This window comes from Canis lupus, chromosome 36 (assembly GCF_011100685.1).
Source record: "Canis lupus familiaris isolate Mischka breed German Shepherd chromosome 36, alternate assembly UU_Cfam_GSD_1.0, whole genome shotgun sequence".
Taxonomy (NCBI): domain Eukaryota; kingdom Metazoa; phylum Chordata; class Mammalia; order Carnivora; family Canidae; genus Canis; species Canis lupus.
Window position 1 is genome coordinate 777,035 of NC_049257.1, and position 20,037 is coordinate 797,071.

Here is a 20,037-nt window from a genome sequence, read left to right on the forward strand (position 1 = left end):
TAAGTTGAAAGAGGTGTTGCCCCAGGAAAGCAATTTTATTCAGAAAGCCAGAAACCAAGGACGTGGCCGACTGTTATCTGAGAGAACCATCTTCCCTCAACACGGGATTGGAGCTACTTTTATATTAGCAAAGGGGGAGTGGGACAGGGTTGTTGTCTGAAGGTGACTAATGTTTGTTGATCCAAGGAAGGTCATGTAACTTCTTTATCATTGGTCAGTTCATCTTCACGTGCAGGCATCTGGTCTTCCCATTCCTGTACATCTTTTTTTTTTTTTTTAAGGTTTGTTTATTTATTTGTTTTAGAGAAAGTGAGAGAGATAATAAGTGGGGCAGGGGCAGAAAAGAGACAGGAAGGGAGAGAGTCTCAAGCAGACTCCCTGCTGAGCAAGAAGCCCTTCTGGGGCTCAGTGCCACGACCCTAAGATCATGACCTGAGCTGAAATCAAGAGTTGGGCGCTCAACTGACTGAGCCACTCAGGCACCCTGCTGTTCCTGTAAATCTTAATCAGAGCATAATCATTTCTCTGTTTCTTTATCTCCTGGGTGAAGTAGGTTTTGAGTAAAGACTGATTTTTGCAAATCATAGCTGTACCATGTCTACATGGCAGGGCATAGCAGAAGTTTCTAAGCTATAGGTTGTAGCAGCAAGGGAAATAGAAGCAATATAAGTAGCAATGCTAAGTTTCTCCCTGTTACAGAGTAAGTGTTCAGGGGCCACTCAGCAATCTGAAACAAATTGCCTTTTAAAAATGTTGTTTTTGTAAAGAAAACTTAAAAAATAAAAAAAGCTTCTTTGCTAGCAGCAGATACTATATCTTATGCTACTTCTCAGAATTTGAAGTGACTGACCACACCATTTTCTTGTGATCCTTCCACCATTTCATACAGTGCAGAAAAGTTTGAAATGAAGAGTTCAGCTTGACTTAATTAATGATTCCCCTCACTATTTGTTATCTTCAGGTGTCTCATCATTGAGGGGCGTCTTCTACAACACCACATGGGTGGCATTGACACTTGTCCTTTTCTAAGAAAAGATTTTATTTATTTATTCATGAGAGACACACACAGAGAGAGAGAGAGGCAGAGACACAGGCAGAGGGGGAAGCAGGCTCCATGCAGGGAGCCCGATGTGGGACTCCATCCCGGGTCTCCAGGATCATGCCCTGGGCTGAAGGCGGCGCTAAACTGCTGAGCCTCCCAGGAATCCCTGACATTTGTCCTTGTCATCTCTTTGGGGATCTTCATCTTTTTTCCTTTTCAGTCATCCACTGATCCCAGTCCCAGTCACACATCACTTCTTGAACAAAGTGTCAGCAACATATTACATAAGGGATATTTTTAAACTTACTAGTATTTAAAATATTATTGCCCTTAAAGGGTAATCTCACAGTGCGGTTGGTTTTGAGAGGAAAGGATTTAGAATACTTCTTTCAATTTTAGATTTGGTCTTTGAAAAAACAAAGCTAGTGATTACATTTAGTGATTCTGTTTTCACTTAATTCAATAAATATTTATTGCATACTTCTATAATATGAGAAGCACTGTGTTGGTTTAGTAGTAGAGCAAGTGGAAGGTAAAGATAAAAATGACTCTCAAGAAAATTCTGTGTTCAATTTCAGGAAATAAGAGGCACAGGCATATATAAAGGCTATTGTATTAGGATATGATATCATGAGAACAGCCTAAAGTAATCAAATCAATAAAGCTGTTTTAAATAATTTGAGAAATAATGAAACAATTGCATATATGTGAAAAAAATAAAACATTAGAGGATATTTAAGAAAGATATAATTCTGGACTGCATTGGCTCAAGATTTCATCATGGATATTGCATTTGCACTAGATCTTGATGCAGGTCGAAAATGTTAACAGATAAGTCAAGGAATTGTCATACCTGAGCTTAGAGTTGAAGAGGAATACTTCACATTCAGTAAGTGGTAAATTAAATAGTTTGACAACAGCATAGGTTTCTTGTGTTAGACTAAAAACAGATAACACTGGAAAATTAAGGCTGGAACTAGGTTGTAGGAAATACTGATAATCACAGTACGAACTTTGAATTTAATTGGTAGGCAATTGAAAAAAAAAAAAAAAAGAACGTGTGGGAGGGCCAATCCTGTGAATTAAAAATGTCCTTTTTGATATTAATCTGGTAGTGTTTTGGCAATGGATTCCAGTTGGAAGACGTGTAGACAAGAGCACAATTTTTAGGAAAATGTAACAGCATGCAAATAAGGCATGAAGGTAAGACCTAAGGTAGTAGCAGCAGGAATGGAGAGAAGGAATAGATACAGGCGAGGCTTTGAAAGACACGAGGTCAGGGAGTAATCATCATCATCATCACTTGTGTGACATTTACTAGGTACTGGACCCTGTTTCAAATGATTTATATTGGTTATTTAATTTTGCATCAGACAACTCTGAGAGGTAGACACTCATGCCACCTCCCTCAGTTCTCTTTAAGAACTGAGGGAGAATTTAGCCAGGCAAATTGTTTCAGGTCAAATGCTAGAAAATAGCAAAAGTGATACTTGGGCCCACTGAGTCAAACTCTAGAGTCTCTGCAGTAACCACTGTACACCTGTAAACAATAACTGAGTTTTCCAGGTTGACTGAACAGGAAAATGACATTACCAGTAGTCAGAATAACAGATTTTTTGTCAGAGTTTACTCCTTCTTCAGTTAAGTCTTTGGATGGGGAGGAAAATCTTTGGACTTTTAGGAAGAATATCTCTTATGGTTAGTGATGAATCTCTTAGCTACATTCATTTCTATGCTGGGCAACAGGAACAGTATAATTTATAATATTGCTCAATTATAAATTAGAATAGTAAATATGTCATCTTAATATGATTTGTCTTCCTTCCTTAGCACAGCTTAAAATGAAACAAGGATAGAGCGCTAAATTAAAGATTAAATATCTTGGGTGCATGAAAGACCAATATTTTAGAGTTAGTTTACCATCATACTAAACAATAATTTTGACAGAGGAAAATAAAATCTAACACCTAACATAGAGAGTATCTCTCCTTTTTCTGTACTGGCGAAGTAGCATATACATTATATTACTACTGCTCAGGGGCCTGGCTCTGGAACCATATTATTGCATAGGTTCAGATCCCAGAAGGAGACCTCTTTAGCTCTGTGATGTTTGTAAAGTGTGATTTTAGCTGTGTGACATCTTGTGTGTCGATTATGTAAGCTCTCTGGCCTCAGTCTCTTCATCTTTGAAATGCGATAGGAAAACTAGTATGTTTTCTGAATATTGTGAAGGCAAAATGAGATAAAGCACTTACAGTGGTCCCTAACACACAGTCAATTCTCAACAGATGTTACTTATGTTCATTGAACTTTATCTCATCTATCATAGCTTTTATTATTTATTTATTTATTTTTTATTTTTTAAAATTTTTATTTATTTATGATAGTCACACAGAGAGAGAGAGAGAGAGGCAGAGACATAGGCAGAGGGAGGAGCAGGCTCCATGCACTGGGAGCCCGATGTGGGATTCGATTCCGGGTCTCCAGGATCGCGCCCTGGGCCAAAGGCAGGCGCTAAACCGCTGCGCCACCCAGGGATCCCTATCATAGCTTTTAATTCATAAAATTTAATTAAATAATTATTGCCATTTTAAATGTGTTTATTGTGAATTTTTATGTATGATGAGCACAAGACAATGAATTTTACAAGCAGAGACCTATGTCGTTTCATCATACAGATCAAGAAAGAGCATTTTCTGCATCTCAGAAACCTTGCTTTTTTTTTTTTTTTTTGCCTCCCAGACATTACTCCCTTCCACCAATTCCATAGGGATAACATTTTCATAACTTTTGTATCATTTCGTTGCTTTTCATTATAGTTTTAACATTTTATCATACATCCTTAAATGTATGATAAATGCTAGTTTAGCTTAATTTTTAAATTTATATACATAATAGTCCTGCAATATGCATTCCTTTGTGTCTGGTTTCCTTTCTTGAACTTATATATCAGAGTTTCATTATTGTTTTTGTGTGGCTTATGTGGTTTTTCATGGCTATGTAGTATTCCTTTGTAGAAAAGTACTACAGAAAAAAAAAAAAAAGAAAAGTACTACAGAGTATTTATCCATGTGTTGTTGATAGACATTTGGACTATTTCTGGGTTTGGGCAATTACGAATAGTGCTGCTATGAACATTCTTTTAGATGTTTCTTATTGCACATATACATCCATTTCTACTAGTGATGAAATTGCTCAATTATATTGTTTACAAATTTTCAATTTTAGTAGATACAGCTAAACAGTTTTCCAAAGTAGTTATACTAATTACACTCTAGTCAGTAGCGTATGAGAGTTCCCATTATTTCATCTATATCAATGCTTTTTATAATCAGTCCTATTACTTTTAGCCATTCTGATGAGAATAGTTTACATTTCCCTTTGAATAATATGGTTCTGTTACATGATTCAGTTGTCATATGAAAAGTATTGTCTGTAAATTACCTGTTCAAGTGTCTTGCCTATTTTTCTATTGTATTAATTTTTTTATTGTTAATATGCAGAAATTAACTTATTTGAATGAAGTGCCTCCTTTCAATTATATGTTAAAGATACTTTTTTCCTCTCTGTGACTTGCTTTTTCAATTTTTTTAAAATTTATTTATTCATGAGAGAGAGAGAGAGAGCTATATATATATATATATAGCTGTAATAAATAGCTTTATAAAATTTTGATTATTGTCTTTGAACAGATTTCTAGAAGTGATATTGTAGGACAAACAATTTCAGTATTCTTGATTAATTTTATGAATTCCTTTCAAAAACAGTGTTTATAGTTAGTCTGGCAAAAGTTCAAGTATTAATCACATACAACTTTTGAAAGAAATCTGAGGGATCCCTGGGTGGCGCAGTAGTTTAGCGCCTGCCTTTGGCCCAGGGCATGGTCCTGGAGACCCGGGATCGAATCCCACGTCGGGCTCCCAGTGCATGGAGCCTGCTTCTCCCTCTGCCTGTGTCTCTGCTTCTCTCTCTCTCTCTCTCTGTGTGACTACCATAAGTAAATAAAAATTAAAAAAAATTTTTTTGAAAGAAATCTGAATTTAATATTAAGATTTAATTATATGGTCAAATATAAACTGGAAATTCTTAAAGAGAGACAGGCAGAGGGAAAAGCAGGCTCCATGCAGGGAGCCTGATGTGGGACTCGATCCTGGGACTCCGGGGTCACGCCCTGGGCTGAGGGCAGGCGCTCAATGACTGAGCCACCCAGGGTCCCCGCTTTTTCAATTTATTAATGGCATTTTTGAGGAGGAAAAGTTTTTAATTTTAATTATAATCATATTTTTACTTCTTTACATTTTGATCATTCCTTTTAAATTCATTTTTGTGCCTGGTTTGAGGTAGAGGTCATGTCGTTTTCCTTCCAACTAAATATCCAGTTATTACAGAAGCATACTGAAAATTCTCTTTGCCCACTGCTCTTCAGTGCCATCCTTATCATAAATTAAATATCCATGCATGTCAGTGTTTTGGGGGCCAACTGTATTTTGAGGGGTAGGGCTAGAGAGAGGGTTTTTTTTTTTTTTTTTTTTTTTTTGAGAGAGGGTCTTAAGCAGGCTCTCTGCCCAGTGTGGATCCCTAAGCAGGGCTTGATCTTACCACGCTGAGATCATGACCTGAGTGGAAATCCAGAGTTGGATGCTTAACTGACTGAGCCACCCAAGTGCGTTTAACTATTGTTTTTAATTGGTCTCTTAGTTTCTTCTTGCTAATTATTACGCTGTTTCAACTATGGTCACTTTTTAAATTATTCACGGTATCTGTTAAAACAGGTTCTCCTGCTGTGTATTTCTTCAAGGAATAGTTTCATACAAATTTTATGATATTAATATTATTAAAGATAATATTAATACTTTTCAAGCTTTACACTTTTATTTCTTTTTTCATATCTTATTGCATTGGCTAGAATGTCCAGAGCAATGCTTAATGAAAGTGGGAGGAGTGGAAATTCTGCTTTTATTTCCAAATCAAAGGGAACAATGTCACCGTGTTAGTATTAATACTGTTTACTATAATGTTTTTTGATAAATATCATATTAGATTGAGAAATTTATTTTTTCCTGTTTTTTCTGGGTTTTTCATCATAACTGGGTTTTGAGTTTTATCAAATGCTTTCTTTGTATCTATTTAGATTATCAAATGATTTTTCTTTTTTCTTTTGTTACTCTGATGATTTATATTGATTTTTTCTCAAAGACTTCACAAGGAAGCAGCAGATCTGCTGTTTTCTTCTTACTGTGGGACCTAGAGTGCTAGAGGATTTTTTGTTTCTTCTCTCCACTCCTCTTTTGGAATGTCCCCCATGCTTGCATAGCAGAGTACGTTTCTTGTTGCACCCTTGAACCTTCCCAGGTGGCAGAGTGGTATTGCTTGTTACTTGAGGCAGTGCTTCTGATAGAGGCAGGACGGTCCGGGGCTCCTTGGCTGCTCCAGTCTCAACCTTACACTTGTCCTTTGCATCTGGACCTCGGAGAGTGGCTTTTTCAGCATTCCTGCCCATTCCTCCCATGGTACCCAAGCTCCTCCTTGGCTCTGTGGGGTTTTTTGTGGACAAAGGTCCTGTTCTACCAGTGGTAGCAAATCTCTGCTTTGTGTCAGAGATCTGGACCTAAGAGTTACCTGTTCCTCCAACAGGGCCGGATGAATTTTTCTTCTACTTCCTTCCCAGAAATTGTGGATCTTTTCCAGGGCATTGGGCTTGTGAGAGTTGTTTTCCTAAAAGGCTAAATTTTACTTTGCAATAGAGAAGGGTCTGAGGAATCAGAAAAGATTTTATTTTGTGACACCAAAGTACTCTTTCTGGTCTCTTGCCCTGACCTCAATCTTTCTGCTAAGCAACTAGTAGATGTCTGAAAAAAGAGCTTATGAATGAGCGCATATTCCTTTATGTCTGGGGGATCCCAGGGTGTCTATGTTATTCTGGTGACCTATTCCGGCCTTCAAGTATTTGTTACTATTTTAGCTGTTTTCTTCATACCTGCTTTCATAATGAGTGCCTATTCCTCTCATGTTCTGTCAAAGGTGAAAATGCTCATATGTCCTGTCTCTCCTCAATGACTGTTATCCTTTCAAATTCAGTTAATCTCTTTGTCTTGCAACTCCAGGTTTCTGATGGGCTCAAGAAGAGTTATTATTTTGTAGATTATCTGGCCTTTTCCTACTGCTAGGAAAAGAGCAATATTCTCTGCTGGCTTTTAAATTTCTAAGTAGCAATTTTTTTCACATATGTTTTAACTCAGCCTTTCAAATTTTACAAAGCAATTTTTTCCTTCACCTAGTCTGCATTTACCAGAGCCAGAGTCCTAAATTAATGCTATCTTTATAGCCTTTCCACACAAAAGTGAGTTGTTGCTATCACAGTTTTGTGAGCAATTGAAGCTCAATGGAATATATGTAACAAGATACTGTTTTAAAACAAGGTGGAGTTCAAGTTTTCTCCTGCAAAAGGAAGTCTGGCCACTGGCATTGTGGGGCTGGAATCACTGTTCTTCGATGCAAAATAAGCTGTTACATATAGTATTTTTGCTGCACACACAATGGCTCTGTACTTGTCCCGAGTAGAGAAGGGGAAGGCAGGTATTGCATGGGCTCTTAGAAGTCTCAGTCATAATTAGAATATGAGGAATACATTTTGGTAATGTGATTTATGAGCTAGGATGGTGTGGGTTAAAATACACAAAATCTATCGTAAAAACAGCGCTGGCTGCATTTTGATCTCAGCTTTGCAAATTATCAGTTATGTGACCTTGAGCCAAGGTTCTTATCCTAAATTGTTTTTCTTTCTCAGCTGTAAAGGGGCATGATAATTACTAATTCGAAACATTTTGGTCGGGATTGAATATGATAATATATGCAAAACACCTATCGCATAGGAAAAGATCAATAAATGGTATGTTTCATGTCACCCACCATAGATTAACTTATATCAGGTTCAGTTATCTAAGGGACGACAGAGCTTATTCAAGCCTAATACTGATTGATATGATAGAAAGGCCATTACCTTTGTTTCTCTTGGGTAAAGCTTTCTCTTTTAGATGGGATTGAGAGTCTCAATTTCTACCCTTTAAATATATCATTTTTATACTTCAGACTATAGTGGAATATTGCTAAAAATTTAGGTTTATGGGAGCAGCACTTTATGTAATGTCAAACCAAGAAACAGATGGGTTCCAGTTTGAATTTAACCATTAGAAGCTATGGAACTTGTGAGAGTCATTCTAACTCTCTGGACTTTGGTTTTGCCAGCTGACAAGTCAAGTAGGTCGACAAGCTGACCTCTACTTCTGTTTGACAGCTTTAAAGCACCACGATTCAGGCAGCCCGGGTGGCTCCACGGTTTAGCACCACCTTCAGCTGAGGGTGTGATCCTGGAGACCCGGGATCAAGTACTATGTCGGGCTCCCAGCGTGGAGCCTGCTTCTCCCTCTGCCTCTGTCTCTGCCTCTCTCTGTCTCTCATAAATAAATAAATAAAATCTTTTAAAAAAAAAAAAGCGCACCATGATTCTATGCAGTTTTACTTGCCTGAGACATATTCTCTTGTCAAAAGAAACATCCTAAAAACCAGCAATAAAGTGATAAAGACTTAATTTCTCAAACCAGAGTTGAATTTTTACAGGAACTGGCCGTATTGTGGGGTTTTGCCAGTTCTGGAAAGAAACAATAGATATTAATTGAACACCATGGTGCTGTATTTAAAAACTGGCTTCAACTTCTGGCTGTGGAGATCATTGGCCTTGATAAAGTGTGTCACTTTGGGCAAGTCTCTTAAATTCTCTGTGCCTTACAGGACTCATTTATAAAATGGGCAATCTATATTAAAGCCGTGATGAGGATCAAATAAATAAGAACACTGTAAAAGTACTTTTAAAACCTGCACAGTTTCAGTGCTGAGGTCTCTAGAAAGTCCAGTGGGTAGAGAATGGAAAATGTCCTGACTGTGGTGTAGAGCTTGTACAATAAAGTGTTACAAATGAAATACAGTAAAATAAAGCTACCAGGGATCTCTGTTTTAAAGCTCCTGTTAGATTTTGCCCATCTAGTTTTCTGTCCACATTATGTTTTAGAAGGTTGTGGGTCTCAGGCATTTCAGAAGTCAGACCAGCAAGGCATGTCTGTGACTTTGTGCATGAGGTATCTCCTTGAGATAAATTTCCAGATGTGATCTTTGTATCTCAGGCATTCTGCTTGTGAGCCAGTGAGGCTGAAACAAAGAGCAAATCTTTTGCAGTGTGTGGCTATTGGTGCTGTCTGCTGTCCTCAATTTGCCCATCCGAATTGGCAGTTAAAGCTCCTTCTCTATAAATAGCAAGTTATTAGTTACAGCATGGTTGCCATATGGCAAAAGAGTCTCTATTGTTAAACTGATTAAATACAACAGCAGTGCCCAGTCTTTAAGAAGATACTATGTTCTGTGAAAAAAGCTTAGAGATTATTTTTGTTCCCAAACTACATGAATCAAGCTTATACAGTCTCTATTTCTATATGTGTATGTATATTATTCATCTTATTGCTACTTTTTGAAACTCTTGAAACATATCACATGTATATTAAAGTGTGTAAAGTGCACTAATATTAAGTTTATAGATTGCTGGCTTTTTACATAGTTATATACTTGTGTTACTACTATGCAGATAAGATTCAGAACCTTTTCAGTTCCCAAGACGTTCCCCTTATAGATATCTCTTCCCTGTCAATAATCTTATGGTTTTTACTGAATGGGAAATCATCAAAGAGGGGAAAAGCCATGAAAGATTTAACTACAGGACACAAACTGAGGGTCGCTGGAGGGGAGGTGGGTGGGGGGTGGGGTATTTGGATGTTGGGCATTAAGGAGGGCACTTGATGGGATGAGCACCGTGTGTTATACACAACTGACAAATTATTGAACACGACATCTGAAACTAATAGTGGACTATATGTTGGCTAATTGAATCCTAATAAAAAATAACCATGGTCTTTAATATCAAGAAATTTGCCTTTATAGTAATGAGCTTCTAAAAAAGGAGTGAAGTATTTTTTCCTTATTTATTTATTTATTTATTTATTTATTTATTTATTTGGAATGAAGTATTTTGAAGGCAATTCCAACTTTTTTAAAAAAGATTTTATTATTTATTTGAGAGAGAGAGAGAGAGAGAGCGCACGCAAGAGAGAGCAAGCACAAGGCCAGGGAGAGGCAGAGGGAGAGAGAGGAGTCGGCTTCCACTGAGCAGGGAGCCCCATCCCAGGAGCCTGGGTTCATGACCTGAGCTGAAGACAGATGCTTAATCCACTGAGCCACCCAGGCGCCCCAGGGCAATTTCAATCTTTTAAAATTTCCTGGAAGTAGTAATAATCATGACAAAAAATAAAGACCTCTGTACAATACTGTATAATGCAATGAACTATAATAATGATATTCTAAGTAATAAACTTCATTATATGATCACTGAAATGAAACAAGATTGCAACGTGGAGACGTCATGCATTTCTATCCACATCTCCCACCTGCGAACCAAAAAATAGAGCTGCCACACAGGCTGGTGAGTGTTCTGGTGGTCATGTTGCCAGGCAACCCCAGTCGGTATCAGAGACACCCAATTGAGCAGCAGAGACACAGACTAGAAGGTATCTTGGAAACAGAAGGGTCCAGCTGAAGGAGAGGGAGGGTGGAGGGAGAGAGGAAACCAGAGTGCCACTTGAACACTTGTCCGCATTAGTCACGACCACATACAATTCCCCCCCCTAGCAACATGCAGCTAGCTTAGAGCGAAATTCTTTGGGTTTCACCGTGTTTTCCTCCTTCGCTGTGTCTACAGGTACGAGGGCAGAGGTTAACGATGCAGAAGGGAAGGGTGTCATTTTCAGCACATTCAAACCATGTTAGCTAAAAATTCTTTGAGATTTTATATTTGATTCGGTCATGTTTAAAATAATCTGAGTTTTACATTGATATGCTTTCTTTAAAAAAAAATGGAAAGTACAGAATAAAATGCTCACCACCTGCAGTTGTCCCTCTTCGTGGAAGGTAAAGGTAACAAGGAAGAGAGGGAGGCACGTGTAAGCCCCTCCGGGAGGTCGGGCCTTAGAGGAGATGAGCCTCTGGGTTGACGACCTCGACCTCGGCAGAGCCCTCCACCCTGAGATGCAACTTTTATGTGTTTTCCTAGAAAGGCATCTTCCACTCTCCACAGTGTTCTATAAAGCCTTTTCTGCTGTACTGTGCTCTACCCCCCCAGTGCTCTCCTGTCCTCCTTCTTAACTGTGGGCACGTACAGAAAATAGCTGCTTGAGATAGGAAGCGCCTGCTGACTTATCACTACCCCTGAATCCCTTCATTCTCCCCCCTCCGACGCTGCTGTCCCGCCCAAGCCAAGGCCTTCCTGCACGGCCTGGGTCTTGCACCTGTCTCTGGTCTAAAAGCCGTGACTCAAGGAGTATCTTTTTTCTCCTCTGTATCCTCAGCCTTCTCCCACTCTCCTGACTTCTCCCCATTGGCATTATACATGTCAAAGGATCTTTACCCTTGGGACGCCTGGTGGCTCAGCGGTTTAGCGCTGGCCTTCGGCCCAGGGCATGACCCCGGGGTCCCGGGATCGAGTCCCACGTCGGGCTCCCTGCCTGGAGCCTGCGTCTCTGCCTCTCTCTCCATCTCTCTCTGTGTCTCTCATGAATAAATAAATAAATAAAATCTTAAAACAAAAAAAACAGAGGCTCTTTCCCCTTGAAAACAAACCAGTGCAGGAATCCTCCCTTTATTCCAAGTCTACACTCAGTTTCTGTAAAACTTCTCTCTGCTCACAACTAGGTGTTCCAAATCTGCATCCTCCATTCACACCTCAACACGCTGGCATGCTTTTTCTATTTGTCTGAAACTATTCTTTCTAAGGTCACAAAAGTGAGTCATGGAGCGATACGTAGAAGATGTACCTTTGATCTCTTTGCATGACTTTGTACCGTTGAGCATGTCCTCTCTTTTACCTTATTCTCTCTGTTGGAATCTATAATACTGCGCTCCTGTTTTTCCTTCCCTTGACAGCCGTGCACACTCTCATTGGTGGGCTTACCTTTCTTTTAAATTGGCACTCTGTGACATTGTTTGTGGCACCCTCTGATTTTTCTCACACACTCTCACTGAACAAATTTTATCAATTGCCGTAATTGTAGCCAACATTGGTTTGCGGACTCCTCTGGCCTCACTGCTCCTGAAATTCAGGTCTGGTACTCCCCTACCATCTGGCAGCTCCACCTGTATGTCCCACAGGAGCCTCAGAATCATCAGAGGCTACCAACATATTTTTTAAAACTTCTGTTTTTCTTTAATAAACTTTAAAAAATTTTTTAACATGACAAAGTGCATAAAGAGCAAGATAAAAATAATAGAATCAGTCCTCTTTGAAACTTTAAAGAAATTGTTATTACACACAGGCTGTGACATAATTGGATATTTCTCTACTTTGTGGACAGTTATTCTTACTCTCCACAGCAGGACTGCTTCGTAACTTTTGATCTGACGGAAAGCACTAAAATCCTGAGTTTTAACAGAATAATGGTTAAAATGCCTTAAGTGATTTAAGTTGAAAGCAGTATATTGGTACATGGCTCTTGTGCTCAATTATCAGGAATGTACAAATGTCTTTTTATTCAAAAATACAAAATAAATGATCTGTAGCCATGGACAGTGACAGCAGTAAAGGTCATATGTTGTCAAATGAAATCAGTAACTGATGGTTATAGTGATTTTCTTAAATATCAGCCTTTTAAAAAAGATTTATTTATTCATCTGTGGGCCAAGGGGTAGAAGGAGAGGGGGAGGGAAGGAAAGAAACGTCAAGCAGACTCTCCGCTGGGCATGGAGCCTGTCTCCTCTTGGGGCTCGACCTCACAACCCTGAGATCATGACCTGAGCTGAAATCAAGAGTTGGCCGCTTAACCACCTAAGCCACCCAGATGCTCTAGCCAGCCTTTTCGTCACTTATTTTCTTCAGCTGACTTCTCTGAAGGTATTGTTGAGGAGCTCTTCCTTGAGCTTCCTCTCACAGCTCATTAAAAATGGTAAAGCACTATTTTAGGAAATGGAACATGCTACCTCCCATAGCACCTCCTTGTTCCGCCCGTTGCTCCCATCGCAGGGTTCTCTCCTCTAGGAATTCCAATGATTACGATGTCTGCTGTAGTTAACAAAGGCACCACTTCAGCTGCATTCAGCGAAGCAGGGTTTTTTTTAAAAAATATTTTATTTATTTATTCATGAGAGACACAGACACACAGAGATAGAGAGAGGGGCAGCGACACAGGCAGAGGGAGAAGCAGGCTCCATGCAGGGAGCCCGATGTGGGACTCGACCCCGGGTCTCCAGGATCAGGCCCTGGGCCGAAGGCGGCGCTAAACCCTGAGCCACCCGGGCTGCCCGTGAAGCAGTTTTTATGACCTTAGTTGGATCAGTGATTCCTTTTTCCACCATAGTCACAGAATCTCCAAGCATAGTGTCGTAACCAACTTCTGAGGAACTTTGCCTAATTTTCTTGACTGTCAATGATCCTTCAACCCCTGCATCCTTAGCAATGGCCATTGCAGGAATTTTGAGTGTTCTAGTAATAATTTCTATACCAGTTTTTTGATCTTCGTTACCTGGAGTTACTGAATCCAAGTTGGAATGCAGCTGAAGCAGGGCCCAGCTCCTCCCAGAACACTGGCTTCTTCAACAGCAGCTGCTGTCACATTGAGGGCACCTGCAACTCTGTCTTCCTTTTCATTCATTTTATTATCACTTGTCTCACCAAATTTTAGCACAGCTACTCCATTTGAGAGTTTGCCAGACATTCATTCAGCTTTTCTTTTTCATATTCACTGGTTATAATATTTAACCACTCAATGATTTTTTGAATATATTTTTCAGTTTGAGCTTTGTCATCTTTTCCTTTAAGAGGTGGCACTGGGGCCCCTGGAGGGCTCAGCGGCTGAGCACCTGCCTTCAGCCCAGGGTGTAACCCCGGGTCCCGGGATCGAGTCCCGCGTCGGGCTCCCTGCATGGAGCCTGCTTCTCCCTCTGCCTGTGTCTCCGCCTCTCTCTCAATCTCTCTCTGTGTCTCTCATGAATAAATAAATAAAATCCTTAAAAAAATAAAGAGCGTGGCATCATCCTTAGTCCTAATGACCTCTCCAGCTTTCCTAAGTTGTGAGGCTAAACATCTTTAAGATTTAGAGTCAGTCCTTTTTTTGCAAATGTTGTACCATCAGTAGCAATAGTCATGTCATTAAGCTGGTTCTTTCTATTGTCACAAAAACCTGGAGCTTTGACTGCTACACCCTGAAAACCAACTTTTAGCCTGTTCAGAACCAGTGTACTCAGAGCTTCTCGATCCCCATCTTCAGCAATTAGGACCCAGGGCTTGTGATGAGCATTGGCAATTCCAAGAGCAGGTGCAACCGACTGGGTACTAGGAATTTTCTTTTCACTTGGTAGAGCATAGGTATCTTGAAACTCATATTTCTCACTTTTTAAGTTTTGTTTTTTAAAGATTTTATTCATCTATTTGACACAGAGAGTGAGAGTGAGCGAGAGTGCAAGCAGAAGCAGAGGGAGCAGCAGAGGGAGAGGGAGAAGCTGGCTTCTCCCCAAGCAGGGAGCCTGACGTGGCTCTTGATCCAGGACCCTTAGCCAAAGACAGGTGCTTCACCAGCTGAGCCCTCAAGCACCCCTTACTTTCATTTTAGAGAGAGCACATGCGTGTGCACACAAGGGAGAGGGGCAGAGAGGGATGGAGAGAAGCCAACTTCCCGCTGAGCACGGAGCCTGACTCAAGGCTCCATCCCATGACCTTGAAATCGTGACCTGAGCTGAAATCAAAGTCCAGTGCTTAACCAGCCATGTAAACACCCACATTTCTGAGCTTTTGATGTATTAATAAAGAATGGAGAAATATAACCTCGATCAGACTTCATACTTTGAATAATTTCTAATTCACAATGTAGTGCTTTTTCATCCTTTACTGTGATGATGTCCTTTCTCCCAAGCATTTTCATTGCATTAGAAATAATGTTGCCAGTTCCTTTGTTTCCATTCACAGGAATCATGGCAACCTGAGCAATTTCTTCATGGGTTGTCATGGAATTAGGCTGCTTCTTGAGTTCAGCTATTACAGCATCAACAGCTAACATTACACCTCTCCTGATTTCCACAAGATTAGCACCTTTGCTAATCTTCTCAAAAGCCTTCCTTGGCAATAGAGAGTGCCAGCGCACCATCCCTCGTGGCAACATCTTGAACAAGTTGAGCACCAATAGTTTTATTTTTATCTTGTAAGTCAATGGACTTTGCAATGGTCACACCATCTTTTGTTACTTTAGGACTTCCCCAACTCTGTTAAATATTCACCGTTCTCCCCTTTGGCCCCATAGTAATGGCTACAGCTTGACTAAATGGTCTACGCCTTGAAGCGTTAAGGTTTGGGCATCATTACCAAATTTTACATCTTTGGCTTAGGCCCGAGTGAGGTGGGGAGCCGGTGCCAGAGCCAGTGGAGGCTGGCCTGATTTCGCAAAATACTGTTGGTAATCAAAGCATTTCTGTGGAGCAATTATAGGGTGTGCAGGCAGCAAGGCAGGCCATCAGGAGTGAGTGAAGGTGTAAAATCAGCATTCTTTTTTTTTTTTTTTAAAGATTTTTTATTTATTTATTCATGAGAGACACAGAGAGAAAGAGGCAGAGACACAGGCAGAGGGAGAAACAGGCTCCCTGCAGGGAGCCCGACGTGGGACTCGATCCAGGGACTCCAGGATCATGCCCTGGGCTGAAGGCAGGTGCTAAACCACTGAGCCACCCAGGGATCCCTAAAATCAGCATTCTTAGCAATGATGTTGGCCTCAGAAATCTTAGTCTTGACTAGGTCTTTGCTTTTATCTGGAATTGCTGTATTATAAACTCAGTGAAGTAAGTTGTCCCAAGCATTTGGTATAGGGCTGAGGGCACTTCGGCACTTCAGTTTACCAACTAAGTGAAATAGATAGCTTATATTTTAAATGTATCTTAAATGCTTTTCTCTTTTCAAATTGTATTAAGTTATTTTGCTCATCATAATATTGATCACAGTAAAATAGCGATGTCTCACATGTACTGATTAGTTACTATGTGCCAGTTCCTATGATTTCATTATATATATATATATATATATATATAAAATCTTTACCATGACCTTACAAGTAGGTATTGCTCTTATTGGCACTTGCAAACAACTGGAGTTAGCCTAGGTAAATTCATCTCTCCAGTATTTCCAAATGAAAGGGTGGTGGTGGTGGGACTTGAATCAAAGTCGATATAATACCCCTAACTGTACTAAAGTGGTGAATTTTTAGAGAAAAGCAACAGCAACAACAAAATGCAACATTTTTATATTTGTGGCTCTTTGATACATAGATAGCTTTGCTCTTATTTAGCCTCTTCGATATCTCAATACTAGCACATGACTATAAGCACCGTCTTTCCTAGATGTCAACAATTATTTTGCTCTGGTTTATCATGAAGAAATAACTTAGAATATGCATTCAGGGGGCAGCTGGGGAGCTCAGTCAGCTAGATGTCTGACTCTTGATTTCAGCTAAGGTCTTGATCTCAGGGTCCTGGGATCAAGCCCCGTGGTGGTTTCTGTGCTCAGCGGGGATCTGCTTAAGGATTTTCTCTCTCCCTTGCTCTCTCTCTGACCCTCCCTCTGTTTGCATGTATACACTCTCTCTTAAAATCAAAAAGTGTTCTCAGGCTTGGGATAAGAGAAAAGGAGCTTCTGTAAAATGGCAAGTGGAGATTCTGTAAAATGGCAAGTGGAAGAATATTGGGATGGCCGGGAGATACGGTGTTGTCTCCACAGAAGAGAAAGAAAATATAGAAAAGTTGGGGAAAGAATGGGAGAAACAACTAACAAATATATCCGGCAGAGCCAATTGCAAATTGAGAAAAAAAAAATCTTGGCTAGGTGACTTTTATAAGTGAAAGAAAAAAGAGGAGACTATAGAGAGCAAATGAATGAATGAAGAAGGAATATAAAAATGTGAAGAAAAACACGACTTAAATATAATCAAAGAGAGATATAATTTAATAAAATGGGAAGAGTGGGGATAACTAGGAATTAAAAATGGCATAAAGAAAAATATCCAATGCATCAGTAATAGGTTTCATTGATTCTGGTTGCTGTCTTTGTAGGTACCTGCCAGAAATGTGAAGCAAAAAGAAAAAATAAAATGTTGATTGCTGTTCTGCTGGGGTGGAGCTGAACGGATGTGGAAATCTGAGAATTTTTATACTGATTATGTTTCTTTGCAGGAGAGGAATCATAGCATTTTCTTTCTCAGTTTGTGTGCTGTTTTGTTCCACTGAAATTAATAGATAAGAGACTTTGGAATGGAGTACACTTACTGATTTGTTTGGATGCCAGTCAGTGGTTAGAATGTATTTACCATGCTTCTCAAAATCAAAAGAAAACATTATAACCATTCAGCCCCACATAGTGGAGCCTTTCCTTGGACAAATCAGATGTTATTGATCTTGAAGCTTTATGCTTTTGCTATTTGAAGTATAAAACTATAAAATCTTTGCAGAAAATTCATGAATTATTTGCTTTTGGAATTTGAACCTTGACTCAAAAACTGTAATAAGAAAAACTGTCTATTAATAACTTGTTTCCTCACTGTTCTAATGTAAACTATAAGATCTCATTTCTAGAAAAGAATCTGACAGTTGAGTTAAGATTGAGTAGGGTGATCATCATTTCTCTCCTGCTCCCCACTGTTCCCCAGCCTCCCACCATATTCCCCATAGCTCATTTCTGGTAAATAATATTGAAAGAAAAATTGTTTCCAGAAGTTGATTTAATTGGCAATGACTGGCACAAAGTGATAAATGCACATGTGACCAGAGGTTTTTGGTGACCAGAGGCATAAAATTATTTAATTATTGCATTAAAATGAGAATTAAGGCCATTTAAAATAGCATTTTTAGATTAGACATTTGGAAACAGACTACAGGATAGATTATATTTGTTGAACACTACATCTTCCTCTTTAATTTTTCTTTTGTCTGAATAAAACAAATAACAGGGAGTCTTCTTTTAACAGGGAGTTTTTTTTTTTGCTCATGGTTATTTGATTTTCAAATCTAATCATCTTTGTCATTAACTCCATAATGATTTTTTCAGATTACAGTAGACTAGTGATAGAAGACCATGTTTTTCTGTAGCAGCAATCACTGTAGTTCGCAGGTACTTCAAGTTAGCGTGCTGTTTGAATCTAAATCATATGGAAGGAAGGAACCTTTTGGAGTTCAAGTAGGTATGCCTTGAATAGATTAAAATTAAATTAAAATTTAAAATTAAAATTAAAATTAAATTAAAATTAAAATTTCCTTTCCCAAAATTCTTTCGTGTTATTTCTTCTGTAAAAACTTAGTTGGATTTGATGAAATTTAGGCTGCAATGGTGACAGTGAGTAGAAGTGAAGTAGTCTTCCCCAATTTCAATGATTGCTTTTAAATACTGGCCCTGATGGTTTGGGGGAAGGTATTTATTTGGAACCCAAACCACAAGTGCAGCCAGAAAAAGATAGTTCCTGAATCTTGCATGGGACTTCAGGTTAGGAAAGTTTGCCAATTTCCTGAAAAGAATGTAAAGCGTTAATAGAATTTGACATGGGTGCAAACTTTTATCTTTCCAAAGTCACATAGATTCTGTAACACAGGAGACTTTTGGAAACAAAAGAGAAAAATCTGAAAACAATACTTAAATCAGACTATTTTATCTTTTAATTGATATTTAAAACTTTCATTATTTTAGGAGAGAGAGAGTGGAGGGGGTAGAGGGAGAAGGAGAGGAGAGAGAGAGAATATCAAACAGCCTCCCTGCTGAGCACCGACCCCTGCACAGCCTGGCCCCACTCCACCTCTCCGACATGGTAGTTTTCTTACTTGCTTTCAAATAAAACATATATTTCCCCTTAATTCAGATAATATATGCTATTTCTGGGTGATTTGAAAATTAGAAAAAAATACTAGGAGGAATTGCAAAACAAAACAAAACAAAATCCACATATTCCTACCTGTTCCTTCCAGGACTTTCATAAGAATAAATAAAAGTAGTTGTGATTATAGTATATAAACAGGTGTGTATGTTAACTTGTTGAATTTTATGGTATCCTATAAGTTTTTCTCATGTTACTATAAAATTGAATAAGTTTCTAATAGCATAATATGCTGTTAATTGACTATGTATCTATTTTGAACTCTTTTTTTAAAAGATCTTATTTATTTATTCATGAGAGACACAGAGAGAGAGGCAGACACAGAGGCAGAGGGAGAACCCGGCTCCCCATAGGGAGCCTGATGTGGGACTCGATCCCAGGACCCCGGGATCACGCTCTGAGCCAAAGGCAGATGCTCAACCACTGAGCCACCCGGGCGTCCCTGAACTCTTTTTAATTAATAAATAATGCCATTGTACCATCTCCATGTGTAAAAGCTTTTTTTCTGATATGGGGTTTTTATTTTTTACTTATTTATTTACTTTTTTAAAATTTAAATTCAAGTTAGTTAACATATAGTATAGTATTGGATTTAGGAGTAGAATTTAGTGATTTATTACTTACCTAAACACCCAGTGCTCATCCCAACTAGTGCCCTCCTTAATGCCCATCACCTATTTAACTTACCCACCTCTCTTCCAGCAACCCTCAGTTTGTTCTCTATAGCTAAGAGTCTCTTACAGTTTGCTTCCCTCTCTGTTTTTATCTTATTTTATTTTTTCTTCTCCTATGTTCATCTGTTTTGTTTCTTAAATTCTACAGATGAGTCAAATTATTTGCTATTTATCTTTCTCTGACTGACTTATTTTGCTTAACATAATATTCTCTAGCTTCATCCATGGTGTTACAAATGACAAGATTTTATTCTTTTTGAGGGCTGAGTAATATTCCATTACACACACGCACACATTGTGTATATACACACTTCTATATACGTACATGTATATATAC

The 20,037-nt window shown here is 39.0% G+C and overlaps 1 protein-coding gene and 1 pseudogene across 3 annotated transcripts in view; one reads left to right on the top strand and one right to left on the bottom strand.

The window, feature by feature from the left end:
• Positions 1-20,037, top strand: part of GALNT13 (polypeptide N-acetylgalactosaminyltransferase 13) — a 576,595-nt gene that overhangs the window by 72,088 nt on the left and 484,470 nt on the right. The gene's annotated exons all lie outside the window — the stretch shown is intronic.
• On the bottom strand, positions 13,086-15,589 carry LOC100686188 (annotated as a pseudogene).